The 21,421-nt window shown below is 22.6% G+C and overlaps 1 pseudogene; it reads right to left on the bottom strand.

Annotated features, from left to right (window-relative positions):
* Positions 1 to 12,185: 12,185 nt before the first annotated feature.
* On the bottom strand, positions 12,186 to 21,184 carry LOC117180635 (annotated as a pseudogene).
* Between the last annotated feature and the right edge of the window lie 237 nt (positions 21,185 to 21,421).

A 21,421-nucleotide genomic window follows, 5' to 3' on the forward strand; every position in this document is an offset into this window, starting at 1 on the left:
ATTTCATAGACCTTAAATAAAAATAAAATTAAATCTGTTCATTTTATTTATTTTAAAAAAAGTGTCAATTCCAAGAAATTGTTAAAATCCCTTGAAATCCTTAAGAATCTCTTAAAATCCATTACATTAAAAAAATTAATAATCTATTTTAAAAAGTTTCAACTATTTCAAAGCTTTTAATATAATTTACATTCAATTTTTTTAAATACTTCAAAATCTCTGCAATCCCATAAAACCTTTGAAAATCCTGCACATAAAATTCATAAAAACCCTTGAAATTTTTGATATCTCTTGAAATCCATTAGAATTCCTTAAAATCTCTTGAAATCAGCTTAAAACTTAAAAGTCTATTAAGAAATGTATAAATCTTTTCAAAGATCTTAAAAAAATAAAATTAAACTAATAAAATTTCTTTTCAAAGAAGTGTGAATTCCCAGAAATCGTTGAAATCCCTTGAGATCCTTAGAAATTTAATGAAACTCTTGAATCTTGTTAAATTCTTTAAAATCTGTAAAAATCCTACCAAAATGTTCGAAATCCCTTAAACTTTGGTATATCTTTTGAAATTCTTCAGAATTCCTCAGAATGTATTGGAATTTTTTTTAATTTGAAAGAATCCCTTTAATTTCCATAAAATTGAAAGAAATATGAAAAATCTTTAATCAATTCAGTAAATTTGAAATGAGTTTAGAAAAATTCAAGGGAATTCACAAGAATTGGATAAAATGCCAAGAATTTAAGGTGAGGATAAGAGGCTTTAGGATCAATTAAATAAAAACATTTAAATATTAAAATCTATTGAATTAAGTGGAACTACGTACATTTAACAGAATTCAAGAGAATTCAAAATCTTTGAAAATCTTTGAAAATATACTAATTTCTAACCAAGTAAGTGTCTAATGACTACAACAAGATTCAAGTTAAATTATAAATAATTCAAATGAATTGGAAAATATATTTTTTATTCGAAAAACTCCTTTAATTCTAATAAAATTTAAGTTAATTTAAAGGAATTTAAGGAAAATGAGAAAATTTCGATAAAATTCAAAAAAATCAAAACGAATTTTAAAAACAATGAAGTGAATTTAAAACAATCAAAAAATGCAAGAACCTTAATTGACTCTAGTAAGTTGGAAATGAGTTAAAAAAATTGAAGAGAATTTAAAATTATTTCATGAAATACTTAAAAATTGAAGGTTAGTTTAAAAGACATCAAGATGAATTAAACAAAACTTTTTGAAAACATTAGGTAGAATTGTGTGAATTTATAACAATTTAAAAGGATTCAAAAGAATTCAGGATAAATAAATAAGAATTCAGGGCAATTTTCAAATGAAATGCAAAAAATATTTGAAAATCTTTGAAATCCTACGAAATCCCTTACTTCTTGTGCATACATTTTTTGAAATTCATTAAAAAATTATAAAATCCTTTGAAATTAAATTAAACCTGAGGGTACTTCTTGAAAAAAATGAAAAATTCATTAAAATATATTAAGAGCTTTTAAACCCCCAAAAGATCATTGAAATCCTCGGAAATCTTATGAAATCTCTTGAAATCTTTTAAAATATCCTATAACCTTACAGGTCCTGTAAACTCCTTTCATATATTTCAAAATCTCTTGAAATTTTTTTAATCTCTTGTAAATGCCTTAAAATATTTTTAAATATTTTAAAATATTTCAAAATCTTTGAAATGCCTTAAACACTTTAAAATCTTTTTAAATTTTTCTAAGATCTTAAAACTACCAAGGAATTTGAGAAAATATTACAAATTACTTCAAATACTTTGATCATTTTGTCAACTGATTCTTAGGATTAATTAAATAAAAACTTGAGAAAATTGAAGAAAAAGAACATTGTATTAAGTAAATATTAAAAATAAATTAAATAAATGTATATAAATTAATTAAAATTATTTGAAAGAAATAATTATTTGCATTAAGGTTTTGTAATTAAATATTGGCTACTATTTCTATATTAAAAATTTATTTTCTGTTCAAAATATTTCCATTACAATCATTTTTTCTAATGATTGTGATGGTGTGAAATAAGTATCTGAATTCAATTTTCCAAATTATATTAAAATGAATTTGAATGAAAATAATTATTAAATGATTTTTATTTTCTAAATTCATTAATTAATTATAAAGCGATTTTGCTTAAATTAATTTTTTTTTTAATTTTTTAAGAGCTTATAATTAATTTAATTTAAACAAAGATAAGTCCAAATTTAAAAAATATAAAAAGTGAGATTTGAATGTTTTAATCAAAATAATATTTTAAAGCTTTAAATTATTTGAATTTTGAATTTAAAAAAATTTTTTAATGCTTTTTTGTTTGAAATGATTGAATATTTATTAATTCATCCTGTGAAAACTTACATTTTCTAAAGTTATTCAAAAAGAAATAAAAATATTGAGAAATTAAAGATCAATTTAAAAAAAATAGAAAGTAAACATATTTGGAATTTTTTATGAAAATAATTGCTCAAGGGTTTTTTTGTTGTGAACTATTTTATTAATTTTTAGTTGATTAACTTAGAGCACAATATAAAATTAAAGATTGAATTTTAGAATTTGTAAATTGAGTAAAATAAATTGATTATTTAGTTTCAGATTATGTAACTGAATGTTAGCTATTACTTTTACAATAAAAGTTTTGCTTTTTCTTCAGAATACTTCAATTACAATTATATAATTGTCCTAATGTTTATAAAGTGAAATGAGAATTCTACATTCAATTAGAAAAGTTATAAGTAAATATATAGAAATGCATTTTCAAATTTAAAGGAAATATAACAATTTTTAGAATTTTTTAATGAAAATGCTTGTTTAATGCTTTTATCTTGTGAACTAATTAACTAATTATTAATTGATTTTATAACAACTTATAATTTCTGGAATTAGTTTTCAATGTTATGAATAAATCTAAATTTTAGAAATGAAAGTTCAAATTTGAAAATAAAATAAAGTAAAAATTATTTGAATCCTTCAGTAAATTATAGTTTAATGCTTCTCATATTGTGAAATAATTAATTAATCATTATATGATTAATTTTTTCAAAATATTAAATTCAATAAAGATTAAAATTTGGTTTCTTAAAGCTATTTTAACATAAGTTGATTCTTTATTCAAGGCTTATATAACTGGATACTTGGTATAATTTGCATATTAAGAGTTACTAATAAATCAAATTTTCAGAAATGAAAGTGAAAATTAAAAAAAAAGTAAAACAAAAATGATTTCAATGTCCAAATGAAAATTATAGTTAAATTAATTCCACGTTATAAACAGAATTATAAATTACTAACTGATGTTATTTACAATATTAAATGACATAAAGATTGTATTTTAATTTTTTTTTAATTAAGAAATATGAATTGATTATGTACTTCAAGTTTATGTAATTGAATATTGGCCATAATTTGTATAGTAAAAGTTTTCAAATTTTTAAAATTTCTCCTTTGCAATAACATTATTTTTGTAACGTGTTTAAATTATTTTTTATTAATCTTAACTGAAATTTTCAGAAAAATGTAAAGCAAAAATTATTTAATTGATTTAATGAAAATAATTCTTCACTGCTTTTTATGTTATGATCTGATTAATTAATTATTAGCAGATTATTTTTTTACAATATTAAATAATCTAAACATTGCATTTTAATTTTTCTCTATTTAGCTCTTTTTTCTATTTTCTCTATTTTTTAATTTTTCTCTATTTAGTAATGTGGTTGAATATTTGATATAATTTGTATCAAAAAAGTTTATTTATTTTTAACCTATCTCTGTTACAATTATGATTCTTTGAAATGCTTATGAACTTGTGGAACGAGTACCTGAATTTAATTTTTTAAATTATATTTACATGTGTTTTTTATTTAAACAAGTGTAAAAGGTTATTAATAATAAAAAATTTCAGAAATTAAAAACAAATAAATAATTATGCGAAAATTGGGTTAATAATGAAAATCAACACAAAAGTTAGCGCTCGCACATGATAGTCTAGTATTTTTCAAATTTCTTTAAAAATACCTTGATATATTTGGAAATCGTTAAAAATTTAAAAAAAAAACCAATTAAATCTTTTGAAACTACTTTAAATATTCAGAAATCCTTTAAAATTCCTTAAAGCTTACTGATATATTTTGAAATGCTTAGAATTTCCTGAAATTTCGAGAAAATCTAAAAAAATCGATTAAAATCTGTAAAAGTTCTCTGAAAATCTAATAAAATTAAACTTATTCATTAAAGTTATCTTCAAAAATCTTTAAATCGTTATAAATCTTCAAAATCCTCTAATCTTATGAAATTTCTTAAATTCCTCAAAATCCCTTGAAATATTTAAAATCTCTAGGAATCCCTTCAAACTCAATTTAATTTATTTTCCAAATTTTACTAGAAAAATCTTGAAATATCAAGAAATCCTATCAAATATTTTGAAATCCCTTAAAATTTTTCAAATATATTTCCTATAAATACGTGGGAGTATTCAAAAAAATTTTGAAACCAGATCCAATATTTAAATATTATTTTATATATTTATAAAATTCTTAAAATCCATGGAAATACGCTAGAATTCCTTGAATTCTTAGAAATTCTTATAAACATTTTTTAGACATTTTTTACATTTTTTAAAACATTTTTTTAGAAATTTCTTAGAAATTCTTATAAGCATTTCAAAATCCTACGTTAAATAAATAAAATATCATTTTTTTGTACTTTCTCGATTTTTGAATTAACACTTTCAATAAAAATAAATGATTTAAAAAAATAATTATGATAATTTATTACTATTTTAGAAATTATTTTATAGTAGCACGTCAAGTAATCAGATACTCTGAAATATATATTTTAATAAATCATAACATAATTTTCTTTTCGTAAAAAATATGTTCTAATTTTCATATGATTTTTTAAATTTATTTAAATATTCACCTAAATTTTAAAAAATCCCCAAATTTATAGAAAAAATTTGTGCTTTGTGTGGTACATCGCAATATTAATGTGAGAAAAATCCTAAATATTATTAGAATCAAGTAATGCTCTAACTTCTTGGAAATATTTTCTCATTTTCCCGGAAATTATCCAGTTTTTTTCGTTAACATATTTTTAACGTAAAATGTAGAATTTTTTTCAAAAAAGAGTGGGAAAAATTCTTTAAATTTTTTACATTGTAACTAAAAATTGAAAACATTAAAGGTAAAAATGGTATGAATCAGTTTTATTTATTCAATTATAAAAACAACGTAATTTGACAAAACTATAATACATTTTTATTAATTTTCAATCAGGACCTTCGAAGTTTTTTATTATTTATAATTAAATAATCTTTTGTTTACACAAATTTAGAATGTCGCATCTTATTAGCAATAATACAAAGTTTGCAGTATCCAATTAATATGATTATTTCAATTAATTCAATTAACTTAATTAATAAAATATGAATGAAAATATAACGTTTATAGACTCGCTCAAATAATTCCTTACAAACTTAAAGAGGAAACCGAACAACCTTATAAAATACTAATGGTTGTACATCTATCTTTGTACATCGATCTCAGTTTCAATTCAAGAATAATAAAGTCACTTTTAGAAAATACTGGTCCGTCTTTTTTGGAATTGAGGGTACAATTGAAAAATCCCGAATAATTAAATTTCCGAATTATAAAAATTTCCTAATAATGAAACTTTCGAATAATAAAATTCCCGAACTGGAAAATTCCTAAATAATAAAATTCCCAAATAATGTAATTTCCAAATAATAAATTTTTCTAACAGTTCCTCGTATTAAAAACTTTAAATTGTCAGTTTATAAAATATCTTAACTAGAAAATTCCCGAATTTTAGCAATTAAAATGTGTGTAACTTGTTAAATTAATTAAATTATTCCAACTAAAATTATATTCCAATTAAACTTTTCATTTTCATAAATAAAAATTTGTATTTTATTTATATTCGGGTATTTTCTAATTTCAACATTTTATAATTCGATAATATTATGTATAGAATTTTTAAATTCGGCAATATAATAGACTATTCGGGAATTTCATCATTCAGAAATTTTGCAATTCATGAATTTCATTTTTCGGGGTTCTTCAGTCGACCCAAATTGAGCTTAAAAAAACAATTAACTTCATATAAAACTTATTCTGTATAAACTCTATAAAAAAATTGCGTAACACATATATTGTATAGATTATATGTTTTTAATTTCTCATAAAAAATGGATTTAAAAATAATAAAAGCGATTTGTTGTAAAGGTAATAATTAGTGAGTGATCAACCATTAAGGATTAACAAATCAGAATCTAAGTGAATTTTTATAATTTTGCTTCTTCGAATTCTTTTGTAGTTTTTTAAACATTTTTCTAAAACCTTTACAATACATGATGCATAATTTTGAATTTTTCCAAGTTCTTTACGTTTTCTTAATTCTACACAATTCTCTGAATTTAAAAAAAAATTTAATTCTTCGCAATTGTCTGCACTCAATTCAAATTCTCAACATTCTTTTGAATTTTATGATTTCTTCTGAAGACTGTGAATTATTTTGCACTTTGTGAATTCTACTGAATTCTCTAAATTCTTCCTAATCCCCTGAATTCTTTAAATTTAAAAAAATTTTCTGGCTTATTGAATATTTTGAATTCTGTAGAATTGAAAGGAATTCTACGAAAAGGTCTCCAATTCTTTTATATTCTCTGAATTCTCCTGAATTATTTTGAACTCTCTTGTAACTTTTGAATCCTCTGAAATATTTTTTTTCTATATTAATGGTATTGTATTTTCTTCATTTTTAAACATTATTTGAATTTTTTTGAAGGCAGTGAATTCTCTTGAACCCTGTAAATTTCTCTGAACTCTGAGAACTTTCCTGAATTTTAAGGCTTTTAAGTTCTATGATTTTTGAATTCTCTAAAATATTCCGAATTCTTTTGCATTTTCCTTTTTTTTAATTATCCGAATTCTTTGGAATTATGTGAATTCTTTAAAACATTCAGAAGATATGAAACAGTTCGGAAAATTTTTAAACAATGCAAAGAATTCAGAAGAATTGCGAAAATTAAGAAGAATTCAGAGAATTCAGAAAAATTCAGAGAATTTAGAAGAATTCAGAGAATTCAAACGAAATTAGAGAATTTAAAAATAACTGAGAGAATAAAAAAGCATTCATTGAATTCAAAATATTTCAGAGAATTTTTAAGAGCTTAGAGAATTTATAAGAATTCAGACAAAATAGAAGAATTGAGAAGAATTCGGAATTTTTAAAAACTTTAAAAGAATTATTTGTCCCCGTGAGAATTAAAAAATTCAGAATCGTTTAAAGAATTCAGAATAATTAAAAAAAAATGCAACACAATTTATAAAATTTAAAATATTTTAGAGAATTCAACAGATTTCAGAGAATTTTTAAGAGATCAGAGAATTTATAAGGATTCAAACAAATGGGAAGAATTCAGAAGAATTAAGAAGAATTCCGAGAATTCGGATGACTCCGCAGACTTCAAACGAATCCACGAAATGCAAAAAAATTCAGACAAGTTAGAATTCAGAGAATAGAAAAGACTTGTACATATTCAAAATAATACATGTTGAATTGTGAAGGTTTTTAGAGGATTACAAAACAAAAAATTTGACGCAATTTAAAGGAGCAGGATTCTAAGAATTTATTTCGATTCTAAGAATTCTATAGAATTCAAAATACTCGAAGGAAGTTGAAATAATTTAAACTGCCTTAATTACTCATCAATTATTAACTTAAAAACAAATCTTTATAATTTTGTCGACTCTATTTTTTATGAGAAATTCAAAAATTTTTAAATGTACAATGAGTGCTGGGACACCCTGTATATATTAAAACAAAAACATTTCCTATTAAGGGGGTACATAGGTATAATTTTCGACTTTTTTTGTTGCATTTTATTAATCCCAAATTCGTTTCAGTTTTTCGGAAAATAGTAGAATTTCAAAATTTTGAAAAATACCGAAAATACATTCTCTATCTAAAAAAGTAGTGAGACGATTTCTAAATATTGTTTAAATTTTATTTTTGTTTTTATTTTTCCTAAACTGAATAAATATGCTTCCTAATTATTTTTTCCGGGATTTACCTATTTATCCCCTTAATTTCATGTCACCTAAATTTTTTTCCTTTTCTTAAATTGAAGTAGGAGATTTCTAAAATTAATACCAATCGGTAAAGTAACAAAATCGAAATCATTTTAAAAATACAAATCACTTCACAAGAAAAACAAAAGATTTATAATTATTTATATTTAAAAATTTCAGGGAATATATTAAGGCATTGTATTATTACAATTGAGCATTATTCCCTGTAATTGGCCTCGGATGTTAGGTATTGTTTTCACTCTAAAAAAATTATACAAAGTAAAATATTAAAATGATTTCGATTATCAGAGCATCACTGGAATCTGTTAAGACAATATTTTTTCTGTTACTGATATATAATAATTTCGTAACACTAATATATTGTTAATATAAAAATAAGTAGATTTGTCACCCTGAGAATAATGTCTTGTAAAAGTTGAAGCGTTTTTTAAAAATAATAATAGGATAATTATTAAGGTGATTAAAAAATTTATTTTTGAAATTGAACACACACCCGAGCTTAACTGATACTTTTCAAGTTGACAAATTTTTACAAAAAAAATAAAAATCGGATTTTGGTCGTATTTTTTAGTTACTTTTTGTGGTTTTTATTTTCCAAATACCCTGAAAATGCATGAATAAGATTTTTTTTAAACGAAAAATTTTGGAAAATGAAATTCCCGAAGGCTTATAATATTTCCGAATTAAAAAATTTTCTAACTTAAACAATCGAAAAAATGGTTTTTGTGGAATATTATTCATTCATTAAAACTAAAATAATCAAATAAGTTTATCAAAGACCCATTTTTTCAATGTTTAAAGTTGTTTAAAACTATTGCTTGAACTAAAAATAACAATAGTTGAACAAAACATATTTCCGAAAGAAAATTTTTTTTCTAAAATGTGCCTAGTGATTTAAAAGAATTACAAAAATGTCCTCAAAAATCGATTTGTTTCAGCAAAAAAAAAAATTCAAAGGAAACTTCGAATTAAAATCCGCCAATTTTGCCAGGAATTGTATATCAGATCCGGGAAAAGTTTAGGGAGAAGTTTATTTTTTCGTTTGTGGCGCACGTGGTTTTCAATTTTTTTTTATCGAATTTTTATAAAACTTTTGGTAATTTCAATTTCGAAAAAAATTTTTAAACAATAAAACTTTAGGAAGAATTTTCTTGTATACAAATATTTATTTTATCTTCAATAAGTGAATCATATTTATTGAAAAAACTATTTTTTTTAATGCTTAAATTCGGAAATTTTATAATCCGGGATTTTTTAGTTCGGATATTTAGCAATTAGGTAATTTTCTATCGGCAATTTTATTTTTCAAAGGTAAAATTATCATTTGCCATAAAAGGAAATTTAAAAAATCAGAATAAATGATTTTTTAATATTTATATTTACAATGATAACTTTATATGTATAAAAATATAATAAATACATTTCCCAATTTTTTAAAAAAGTGAACAAAGAAAAAAGACCATTTTTAATTTTGTTAATTTGTGTTGACAAAAAAATTACAAAATAGGCTAGTGTACCTTTTTATGTTTAAAAATAATAATTTTCTAAATAAAATTAATCGCCCTAATAATTTGAGTACAATAATAACACGTTCTCTAAATTTAAAGCAGTAAAATGTAACTCATTGTCCGTAATTATTTTGATTGATATAATATTCAAAATTCATACTTTTTTGTTTTGAAAATTCAACTGTTTTGTGAAAACTGTTTTTTTTTGTCGACTTAAAAAATTTAACAACATTGTTGAAAATGTTTTTCTTCTTTAATTGAAAAACCTGCCTTGTTTAAAAAATTTCCCTTGTTTGATTTTTTCTCTGAATTTTTGTTTTTAAAAATCGATATTTTTTAGTTGAAAATGTATGTATTCCGAAGAAAATTCGTCCTTCAGGTTGAGATTTTAACAATAGAAAAAAATTAATCCTCTCAGGTTTGAAATTCAAGTACTTGGTTAAAACTCAACTTTTTTGTTGAACATTCATATTTTCGCGTTGGCTTCAAAATTCATCTCTTTTTTTAAAAAATTAAACTATTTTGTTGAAAGTGCATTTTTTCAAATTCACAATTTTAGTTGAAAGATCATAATTTTTGTTGAATTAAAATTAACATTTTTACCAAAAATTAAACTATTACAGTTTTGGTAGAAAATGTTTCTTTTTTAGTTAATGATTCCAATAATTTGTTCAAAATTTATCCTTTTCAGTTAAAAATTCAACAATTTTGTTAAAAGCCTATGAATTATATTGTAATATTTTTTGTCAAAAATTCATATATTTTTTTTAGAATATTTAACTATTTGTTTAATATTTGGCACAGCTGTTGTTGATACTTTGTTAAAAATGACAAAAAAAAAGTTGTTGAAAGTTTATAATTTTTAGTAGAAAATTCGTACTTTTTGGCAAAAACAATCAAACATTTCTTTGGAAAATCGACCTTATGCTATGCAAATTCGTTTCTTTTTTTTAAATTTCAAATGAACTTTTTTAGCTCAAAATGTAACTATATTCTATTTTTGGTAGAATATCGATATTTTTAGTTGAAAATTCATGTATTCCGAAGAAAATTTGTCCTTTTAGTTTAAGATTTTAACAATTAAAAAAAGTAATCCTTTTAGGTTTGAATTTTAACTGTTTGGTTGAAAAGTAACTTTTTTGTTAAACATTCATATTTTCGTGTTGGTTTCAAAATTTACCTATTTTTGTTGAAAATTAAAAAATTTCGTTTAAAGCGCATTTTCTTAAATTCACAATTGTAGTTGAAAGTTCATAATTTTATTTAAATTAAAATAAACATTTTTAACAAAAATTAACAATTTATTATTTGAATTTGTCTCGAAAGTAGTAAATAGTTCAATTTCAACTAAAAAATATCAATTTTCAAACAAAGAGTTTAATATTGAACTAAAAAATATTAGGTTGCAATAAAAAAAAATAAATGGTTAAATTTCTAAGTAAAATAATTTTCCACCGGAAAAAGCAAATTTTCAAACAAACTGATAAGTTTGCAACTCAAATAATAAACCTTCAAACTAAAATAGATAAATTTTTAATCAAAAATATTATATTTTAACAATTTTCTATAGAAAAAAAAACAAACAATTTTTCAACAAAATACATTAATTTTCAATGAAACAGTTGAATTTCCAACAGAAAAAAAAGATTTTCAACCAAAAAGTTTAATTTTAAACTAAAAATGATCCGTTTTTAACCATAAATGTATTTGTTAGATTTTCAGTTTTCAAAAAATTAATTTTCAACAAAATAGTTAAATTTTCAACTGAAATAATAAATTTACAAATAAAATTATGGTTATTTGATTGAAATATTTCAATTTTCAACGAAAACTATGAATGTTCAAAAAATAGGATTAATTTTTTTTTAAAAAAACGACTTTCAAACAAAATACATGCATTTTTCACAAAATAGTTCAATTTCGAACTAAAATGAAAAATTTTCAAACAAATAGTTAGATTTTGAATTAAAAAGGATCAATTATTAACTGCAAATATTTGAATTTGATACAAGAAAGATAAATTTTCAACTTAAATTATGGATCTTTATCTGTAATAGTTGAATTTTGAACTAAACAATAGCAATTTTAAATCAAAAATGGAATCGTTATTTTTTTTTTAAATAGTTACATTTTTAAACAAAGTGATGAATTTTAAACTATAATGATTAATCTTAAACTTAAATATTTGAATTTTAAACCGAAGGTGAATTTTTTACCAAGAAAATTATTTTTCACCAAAAAATACGATTTTTTTTACTAAAAAAGATTATTTTTCAAACAAAAATTGAATAGTTAAATTTTTAGTAAAAAAATAATGTTAAGCTGAAGAGTTAAATTTTTAACTAAAAGTTTTTAGCAAATGGATTTATCAAGTAATAAAATTTTCACTTAAAAAAAGATGTATTCTCAACAAAAAAAAGGAATAATATGGATATTTCAATCAAAAAAGATTTTAATTTTTAATCACGGATAGTTTAATTCCACGAAAAACAGGCGACTTTTCAAAATAAGTTGAATTTTTAACTATGAAAGATTTTTACGATTTTATTTTGATAAAAGTTCATAAAATTCCATCAGGGAATCGAAAATTCTGTCTTTGTAAAGAGGCACTTTTTTGTACTGTTCGAGCACTAAGGCTGCTGTATCTTGCGACAGGTGATTCCAAATTTCTTCTGGCGTCACCACATCAGAGTCCAGGAGGTCTATTGATAAATATGCTAAAGCTGCGGTCATACAAGGAAATCTAAAAAATTCAATAGATTTTGAAAAATCCTTCCAGGGAAAAATAGATTTAACATCCAATTTTTCTTCTTTTAAAATTGCGGCCAAAGAATCGTAGTAAATTTGAGTGAATTCTTTGAATTTTTCTTTTCTCATCTTCCAAGATGTTGTGAAGTGTAAAAAAATCATAAGGTCCAAGGTTGGAGAGGCATACCTTCAATACAAAATATTTTTTTTTTCATTAATGATTTAGAATTTAAGATTTTTATTTAGGAATGTATTAATTTTAAAAAATGTTGTAATTTTTTAATTTTTAAATAAATTTTGTGATTGTTTGATTTTTCATGCTTCAAGTTTGAATTAATTAATTTTTAGAGTTTTCAATTCGAAATCATATAATTTTCAACATTTATATTTTGTATAAACTTTAAAGGTTAAGTAGTTAAAATTCCTGACTTTAAAGCTTTGAAAATAAGCGTGATTTTTTCAAGACAAATCTGATTTTTTGTTTATAAAAATCTATTTAATCACTTTGAATATTACTTGATACTACATAATATGAAACTTGTAAATAATATATTTATCATCTTTAAAATTTCTATGACTTAAATTTTTATTATAGTTTTAAATGAGAAATTATAAAACAATTTTATTTTTAGGCATTTATACTTAAGTTTTTTGTTTCAGAAGCTTAAATTCGAATATATTTGGTTTCAATTTCTAAAATAATATTTTTAAATTTCCAATTTAAAATTTAAAAATGCCTTAGTTACAAATTTAACTATTAAAATTTGTAGGATAATTTTATCAATAAATTTTTCAACATTTTTATACTGAAAGCCTTGATAATCAGTTTTTTATTTTATAATTTTAGATTTAAATATACTAAATCTTTTGATTTTAATTTGATTCTATATGAAAAAAACTAGATTTAAATATTTTAAATTGTTTTGTTTCAATTTTAAACGTTGAAATTTTTCTGTTCTTATTTAATTCTTCAAAATTGTAGAAAATCTAATTCACAGAATGTGCACCATTTCTAGTTTTTAGGATATATAATCAAACAATTTTGAATTTATTGCCGCCAGAATAAATTCCAAATAATGAAAAATTACGATAATATTTTTTTTAATTCAAGCCTTAGAAAAGAGAAGATTTCAGAACTAAGAATGAAAATATAATTATTTATTATTGACAATATTTAAAAATATTAAGCAATTTAAATTTAATTTGATAAAATTCGAATTAAAATGCCTAAAATTCTACAACTTCGAACATTTTAATCATAGCGATCTTGTTTTGTATTCTTATTTAAAAATTTTTATTTGCATTTTAATATCTTAAAATTGTCCAATTTTAAGTTAAAGAATGAAACAAAGTTATCACTCTGACTTAAAAAAAATTTATTGCAAGATTTGAAAAATTAATAATAATTCTCAATAAAGTAATAAAAATTTAACGATGAGAAACTAGAAACAGAAGTTAAAAATTCTGCTATTTGCAATAAAAATAGATCAAAATTTAACTATATAAAATTGATAGCTCAGCGGCTGAATAATTTATTTAATTCTAAATAGTTACAAATTTAGAGTTCTAAATATTTATGTTGAACGCTGAATTCTTAATTTTTCAATTTAATAAGCTTAGTATTGAAATTAAAATTGAAGTGGATGAATTTTGAAAAGTGTGATTAAAAATTTGAAAATGTTTAATTTTTCAATAATAAAAATGTACATAAATAATTAAAACTTTTACCATTTTTGATATGAAAAAATGTAAATATCGGACTTCCTTAAGTTTTAACGTTCTGTAGCATAAATTTGTTTGTTTTTAATGTTTCCCATTTAAAACTACGTTTTATTTTGATGTTCTTGTAAAGTAATTCAATTTTAATGGTTCATAATTAAAATGATTTCCATTCTGAAAGGTGAAAATTACGGCTAAATTAATTTTTTATGTTAGAGAAATTCTTGAATTTACCTTAATTTTAAATTATAGATTGTTTATTTCATGACAATTTAAAATGTTCGAAGCTTGACTTTGAAAGATTTAATTTAGTTTTCTTTTTGAAATTGTAACATTCTAATGGTTTCGAATTTAAAACCATTTAAATTTAAATATTTATAACTTTAAAGGATTTAATTTTTAATTTTTTAATCAGAAGTAATACTATTTCGATTGCTTGGAATTTTGGGACTAAAAATTTCTGAATGACAGAATTCACAAAAGTCAATAATATTATCGAATTTGAAAATTCTTTCTTAATAAAATTCAGGACAGAAAATTGCCAAATTATCAAGTACCCGAAATAGAAAATTTCCAAATATGAACAATTAAACTTTTTATCAATAAATAAAAAACATTGATTGTGATATAATTTTAATTGTAATGATATAATTAATTCAATTTAAAAAAATTTATAATTGTTTATATTCGGGAATTTTCAAGTTCGGATATTCTTTAAATTGGCAATTTCCATTCGAGAATTTTCAAATTCGACAATATTATAAACTTTTGGGAAATTAGTTATTCGGGAATTTTATAATTCATGGATTTATGTTATACCTGAATTTTTTAATTCGAGAATTTTATTTTTTGGGATTTTTCAGTCATTCTGGAATTTTACATGATCTAATTTTCAAAATTCTAATCTGGAAATGTTCCATTTTTTAACTTTTTGAAATTAAATTGTTTTTGAAATTTCAATCTGCAATAATGTAATTGCAAAATTCTTGAGTTCAAAATAAAATAATTTGATTCGGACCACATTTAATTGTAAATCAACAAATTTAACATTATTTTTGACGAAAATTTTCCAATTAAAAAAATTTGGATTTCCAAAATTTCAATCTCGAAAGTTCCTGATTGAAACTTTTTAAATAATTGAAATTTGTAATTCTTTAATTTAGAATGAATATAAGTATAGTTTTTTAATTCCGTTCGAAATATTGCCCTTTCTTTAAAATTTAACTTTATCTTAAATTGTCTTATTAAAAAAAAATTTGATTGAAAACTGTTTCATATATTTTCTTAAATTTCAATTGCTTTGAATTTCAAATGATAAAGTCTTCTTATAAAAATGCTTTAAACGAAATATTTAAAATTTGAGTAAATAATGGACTTTTAAATTATATAGATTTCCAATATTTTCATAGTCAAAGAAAAAATGTTTATTACACTTTTCAACTGAAAATTATTATTAAAATCAATTTGCTATTCATTAAAAATCTTATATTTATTCTAACTCACGTCTCGGAGGTAATAATTTTTTATCCGATTTTATCTTGATGCAGAATTACTTCCTCTTCTGACTCACTGCGGAATAACGTTTCAAATTTCAGTTGTTTTATCTCTTACTCAAACTAGTTTGAGAACCAAGGGAAGATTTTATATCGAAATTTATTTGTAAAATTTTTTATCCAGAATTTTTAATTTTTTTTAGTTCAAGGAGGAAAATTGGGAATTAAAATAAAATCAGGAATTATAGCGGTTGAATGGTTCAATTTTAGCATAAAACGATTTCTTCCAAGAAAGGGGATTAAAAAAGGGGATTACAAATATTTTGTTCGAAAAAAATGAAGGCAAAAGATTGCATTCAAAAAGATTTGTTTAGTCCTATATTTTTTCCTAAGTTGAGATAATGAATTTGTATCAGTTGCAAACTTTCAGATATTCAAAAAATTTTCCAAGTTCTATAATGTCATTTTTATTTGAGAATTAATCCTTTCGTTAATAGTTAAATTATTTGGTTATAAATTTAATGATTTTCGTAATAACTGAACATTTTTAGACAGTACTTATCGTTTTTGGTCAAAAATTCAACTATTTTAGTAAAAAATTTAAGTTTGGATAAAAAGTTCAAATTTAATTTAAATTAAACTATTTAAAATTAACAGTTTTATTCAAAATTTATAATTTGGAGTTAAAAATAGAAATGTGTAGTTTAATATTATTTTTGCTTGATTAGAAATACAACTCTTTCACGAAAAATTAACTTTTTTGTTCAAAAATTGATATTATCAGTTTAAAAAAAAATTGTATAAAAATCGCCTGTTTTTCTTTGAAAGTTAACTATTTGGTTAAATATTAAAATAGTTTTTTGCAAATAAAGTTTTGGGTTAAAAATTTATATTTTCCGATCGAAAATTTAACTGTTTTGGTTGAAATTTCAGGTTTTGGTTTGAAGTTTTAGATTCAAATTTTAACTGAAAAATTGACAATTTATTTATCTAATGATTGAAAATTTTTTCTTATGTCACGATTTATTTCTTTGGTTAAAAATTGAAGTATTCCATTAAAAAATAATTTAACTGTTTAAAATTCGTAATTTCGAGATTAAAATTAGAATGTTTTATAAAAAATTTGACTATTTGGTTCAAAAGACGAATAAAAATTAGTTTAAGTTTGACTTTGTTGCAAATTTTTATTGCAGGGTTGAAAATTTTCTTCTAGGTGAAAATTGAACAATTTTGTTCAAAATTCGTTTATGTTCGATTGAATATTTAACTTTTTTGTTGAAAGTACTTTTAGACTTTAAAATTTAACTATTTGGCTGGAAATCGAAATAATTGGTCAAAACTGAACTTTTTGGTAGTTAAATATTTAACTACATTGTTAAAAATTTATTTTATTGGTTCAATAATCAAAATCTTAGTTGAAAATCCATCTCTTTGGTTGAAAATTAATCTATTTTGGTAAAAGATCAATATTTTTGGTAAAAATTAATCTTTTTGGTTTAAAATAAAAATATTTAGTTTAAAATTAAAATAATTGGTTGAAAATGAACTTTTTGGTTGAAATTTCATATTTTTGGGGTTAAAAATTTTACCGTTTTTCAGAAAGTTCGTCACTTTTGTTTTAAAAAATCCACACTTTCTTTGAAAATGTTTGAACTAAAAAATCTTTGTTGCTTGAAGTTTATATATTTGATTGAAAATTCATTTTTTTAGAAAATTAAACTATTTGTTTGAGAATAAACTTTTTTGTGGAAACTGCATCATTTTGATTTGAAATTCAACTTTTTTAATGTAAATTTGTCATCTTGCATTGAAAATATACAATTTCGAGTTCAAAGTTAAATTTTTTCAAAAAAAAGACTTTTTGGCTTGAAACAACTATTCCGTCGAAAATAAACTTTTTTGTTAAAACTTCATAATTTCGGCCTAAGACTTCAAATGTTTTGTTGGGAATTTGTTTTTTCAAATTAAAAGTTGTAATATTTGGTTGAAAAATACCTTATTTTTTAAGACTAATTACTCCGAGACAGCAATTGAACAGTTTAGTAAAAAATTCGACTTTATCACTAAAAATTATATATTTTTTTAATTAAACAAAATTCGTTAAAAGTTGAACTTCTTTGGTAAAAATTAATTTTTTTGGTTTAAAATTCACATTTTTTGGTTATGTATTTTACCGCTATGTACAAAAATTCGTCTTTTAGGCTTGAAAAATCCACAATTTGAAAAGTTATTGAAAAGCTCAAAAATTTGGAAAAAAACTTTTGGTTCAAAATTTATCTATTGTTTTGAAAACTTTCTGTTGTTTAACATTCATTCATTGATTAAATCTGATCTAATTTATTAACAATTTATTTGTTGATTGAAGATTCATCACTTTAGTTGAACATTAATCTATTTTAGTAGATAATTAAACTTTTTGCTTTCAAATTAATCTTTTTGGTTTAAAGTAATATATTTGTTTGTAAATTAACTTTTTGATAAAAAGTTTATATTTTTTGGGTAGAAAGTTTAAATGTTTTGCAATTTTCAATACAATTCAATTGAAAACAAACGTTTTTCCTTGATATTCATAAATTCGTTTTGAAATTTAAGTTTTTTTATTGTAAATTTGTCTTTTTAAATTTAAAATTCATATTTTTAAGAAAAAAATTAGATTTTTGTACGAAATTAGACTTTTTAGTTTAAAAATTCAACTATTTGGTTGAAAATTCAAATAATTGGTAGAAATGCTACATTTTCGTAGGAAATTCTTATTTTTGGGTTAAAAATTTCTGTTTCGTTGAGAAATAAATTATTTAGTTAAAAATTTGTCATTGATGTTGAAAATTCAACAAATGGGTCAAAAGCTGAACAATTGTTGTTGTTAAAGATCCAGAATTTTTTCAGTTTAAAATCCATATTTTTATTTGAAAATTCATTTATTTTAGTAGAAAAACAATATTCTCGCCTGAAAGTTAATCCTTTTGCCTTGAAATTAAGATATTTTTTCGAAAATTAAATTTTTGGTGAAAAAAATATGTTTTTAGTTTGACAATTTGAATGTTATGGACAACATTTTTGACGAAAAAATCCTTCTTGTTTGTAGCTTATCTCTTTGGTTGAAAATTCAATTTTTTTCAGAAAATTCAACTATTTCATTGAAAATAAACCTTTTTTGTTTTAAAATTCATAAATTCGCTTCGAAATTCAACTTGTTAATTGTAAATTTTTCTGTTTAAGTTAAAAATTCATATTTTCAAGTTTAAAATTAGATTGTTTCGTTAAGAATTGGACTTTTTGGTGTAAAAATTCAACTATTTTATTAAAAATTCAAATAACTGGCAAAAATTCAACATTTTCGTAGGAAATTGTTATTTCTGGATTAAAAATTTCTCTTTCGTTGAGAAATAAACCCTTTTGTTGAAAACTTGTTATTGTTGCTGAAAAGTCAACAAATAGGTCAAAAGCTGAATAATTTTAGTTAAAATTAATTATTTTGGTTGAAAATTCATCTGTTTATTTGATAATGCAATATTTTTATTTAAAATATTAGGAATTGGAATTTCATAGTAGTACCTAAAATAATTTTATTAAAACAAAATGTAGTCTCCCATTTTCATGAAAAATCTTATTTCATAATTTCTTATATATATTTTTTTAATTTGCAGCTACAAAATTGATTTATAATTCGGGAATAGTTGTATCATTAAATCGATAGTTATTTTGTTCTTTATTTCTAAAACATGAATCGAAATCTTGTAAAAAAGGGAGGAAAGGGAAAAATTGGTTACAAATTTTAGATTTTTGGCCCTTTAGATTATTGGTCAAATTAAAAGGGGAAAGGGGGGGGGGGGAGGTAAACTACAATCTGTGTAAATGTTAGAATGGAAAAATTTCAAGGGGCAATAATTGAGGAATTCTGGACAAGAAGGCGACAGGCGCTCGAGAACGAGTAAAATTATTGTCCAGACTGTGACGTCAGGTATCAAAAGGGAAATTGAAAATTTGAAAAAACCAAAAATATAGTTAGATAGCTCTTGAAAAATGAACCTGAGTCTTCATTGACAGTTTTTCTCTCGAGCTGCAAATTTTCCAGTAAATAAATAAAAAATGACTTTTTTTTTAATTGAAAAAACCATATTTTTTCACATTCAACTCACGGTAAGTAATTCGTTTATCAACTAATTAACAAATTTCTTTTTGACTTTTATTCGTGACACTCTAGCGGAGGCTATAGTGTCCAAAAAGGGTCAAAAGTTAATTTCTAATTTTTTTTTTTTTAATCCGAATGAAAAAGCACGTTTTTAGACTTTCACATTAAAAAAAGTGAGCGAGGAAGTTTGAGTTACGACTTTTCAAGAGCTATCTAACTATATTTTTGTTTTTTTCAAATTTCGAATTTCACTTTTGATACCTGACGTCACAGCCTGGACAATACTTTTACTCGTTCTCGAGCGCCTGTCGCCTTCTTGTCCAGAATTCCTCAATTTTTATTTGAAAGTGTATCGTTTCGCGCGACCGAATCTAAACCGGAAACACGTAACTGATACTTTGGTCAAATTGTTATTATTATCATAAAATAAACATTTACTGAAAGAGATCAAGAGAAACTACATTCACTTTCTGTAAATAAATTAATTCAAATTAATTAATTCAATGAATAAATTAATTTTAAGTAATAATATACTAAAGCACTTTATGATTTTAACATAAATGCAAAATTAAAAAAAATAATAATTAATCTATAGAAAATTACCTGGATAATTGAAAATCCACAAGACAGCATTCGATCGGATTTTCTGCTAAATCATATTTGAAAAGTAGATTATTGTGCCACAAGTCGCTGTGGCACAAAACTTTTTTATGCTCGGATGATTTTATTTTTTTGTAATAAATTTTTGGCTTCCTCTCTTATTTTGTGTTTCACGTTTTCCCATCCTTTTTCATCCAGAGGATTTTTAATAAAATTAATAATGGTACAAACACCCTCCGTATTTGTTTTAATTGCCCCCTGCATCAATACATCGGGTGCGTGTAAGTCAGTGTTTTGTTTTTTGATTAATTCGAGCAGATTTTTATTTCTTTTTTCTTCGTAAATTAAAGATCTAGCGTGAAATTTTGCTAATGTTTCTAATACGATCTTTAAGTGTGAAATATCAAGCGGTACATATTTGTTCAGCATTCGAAACCCATGAGAGGACATGTCCTCTAAAACAAGAAAACTGTTTTTCTTTTCTAAAATACACCTTGGCGTAAATTTATCATTTATATTTAATATTTTGGGAAAGATTAGTTTATAAACTGCCAGTTCAATATTAAAGACTCCAGATTCTTTTATAAACATATCTTGTTTGGTTCCATCAGATGGGACCATTTTTAAAAATAAAGTGATATCGCCACTTTGCGAAGAATTTTCAGGGTCCACTTTTCTACCTTTAAGGTAATAGTACCTCCCAAGGTACCCCAATAATTTATTTTTTACCGGCACAATTTGTTGTATCACATATTCAGTTGGCTGTTTTTTTAATTGTTTTTTGATAAACTCGAAACACTTCTGTGGCTCACAATGCCTCTCCATATCACATGCCATTTTTAAAATAAGTTTTTTTTGAAAAACTTCTATTTTTAATGTTTTTATTTGACAAATTTTATTTTTGCGCAGGAAAACTTTACTCGGAGAAGAAACCAATGCCACTCGTTGGAAAGCATGCTTCTAACTGAACTGCCATATCGACGAAAGACCACGTGACGAAATTTTATTTGTGGAATATCCACATGTGATTCTGAATTGCATGTGTATGTGAATCGTAAATATGTATTATGCATTTGAAGGCACACATA

This window comes from Belonocnema kinseyi, chromosome 9 (assembly GCF_010883055.1).
Source record: "Belonocnema kinseyi isolate 2016_QV_RU_SX_M_011 chromosome 9, B_treatae_v1, whole genome shotgun sequence".
Lineage (NCBI taxonomy): Eukaryota > Metazoa > Arthropoda > Insecta > Hymenoptera > Cynipidae > Belonocnema > Belonocnema kinseyi.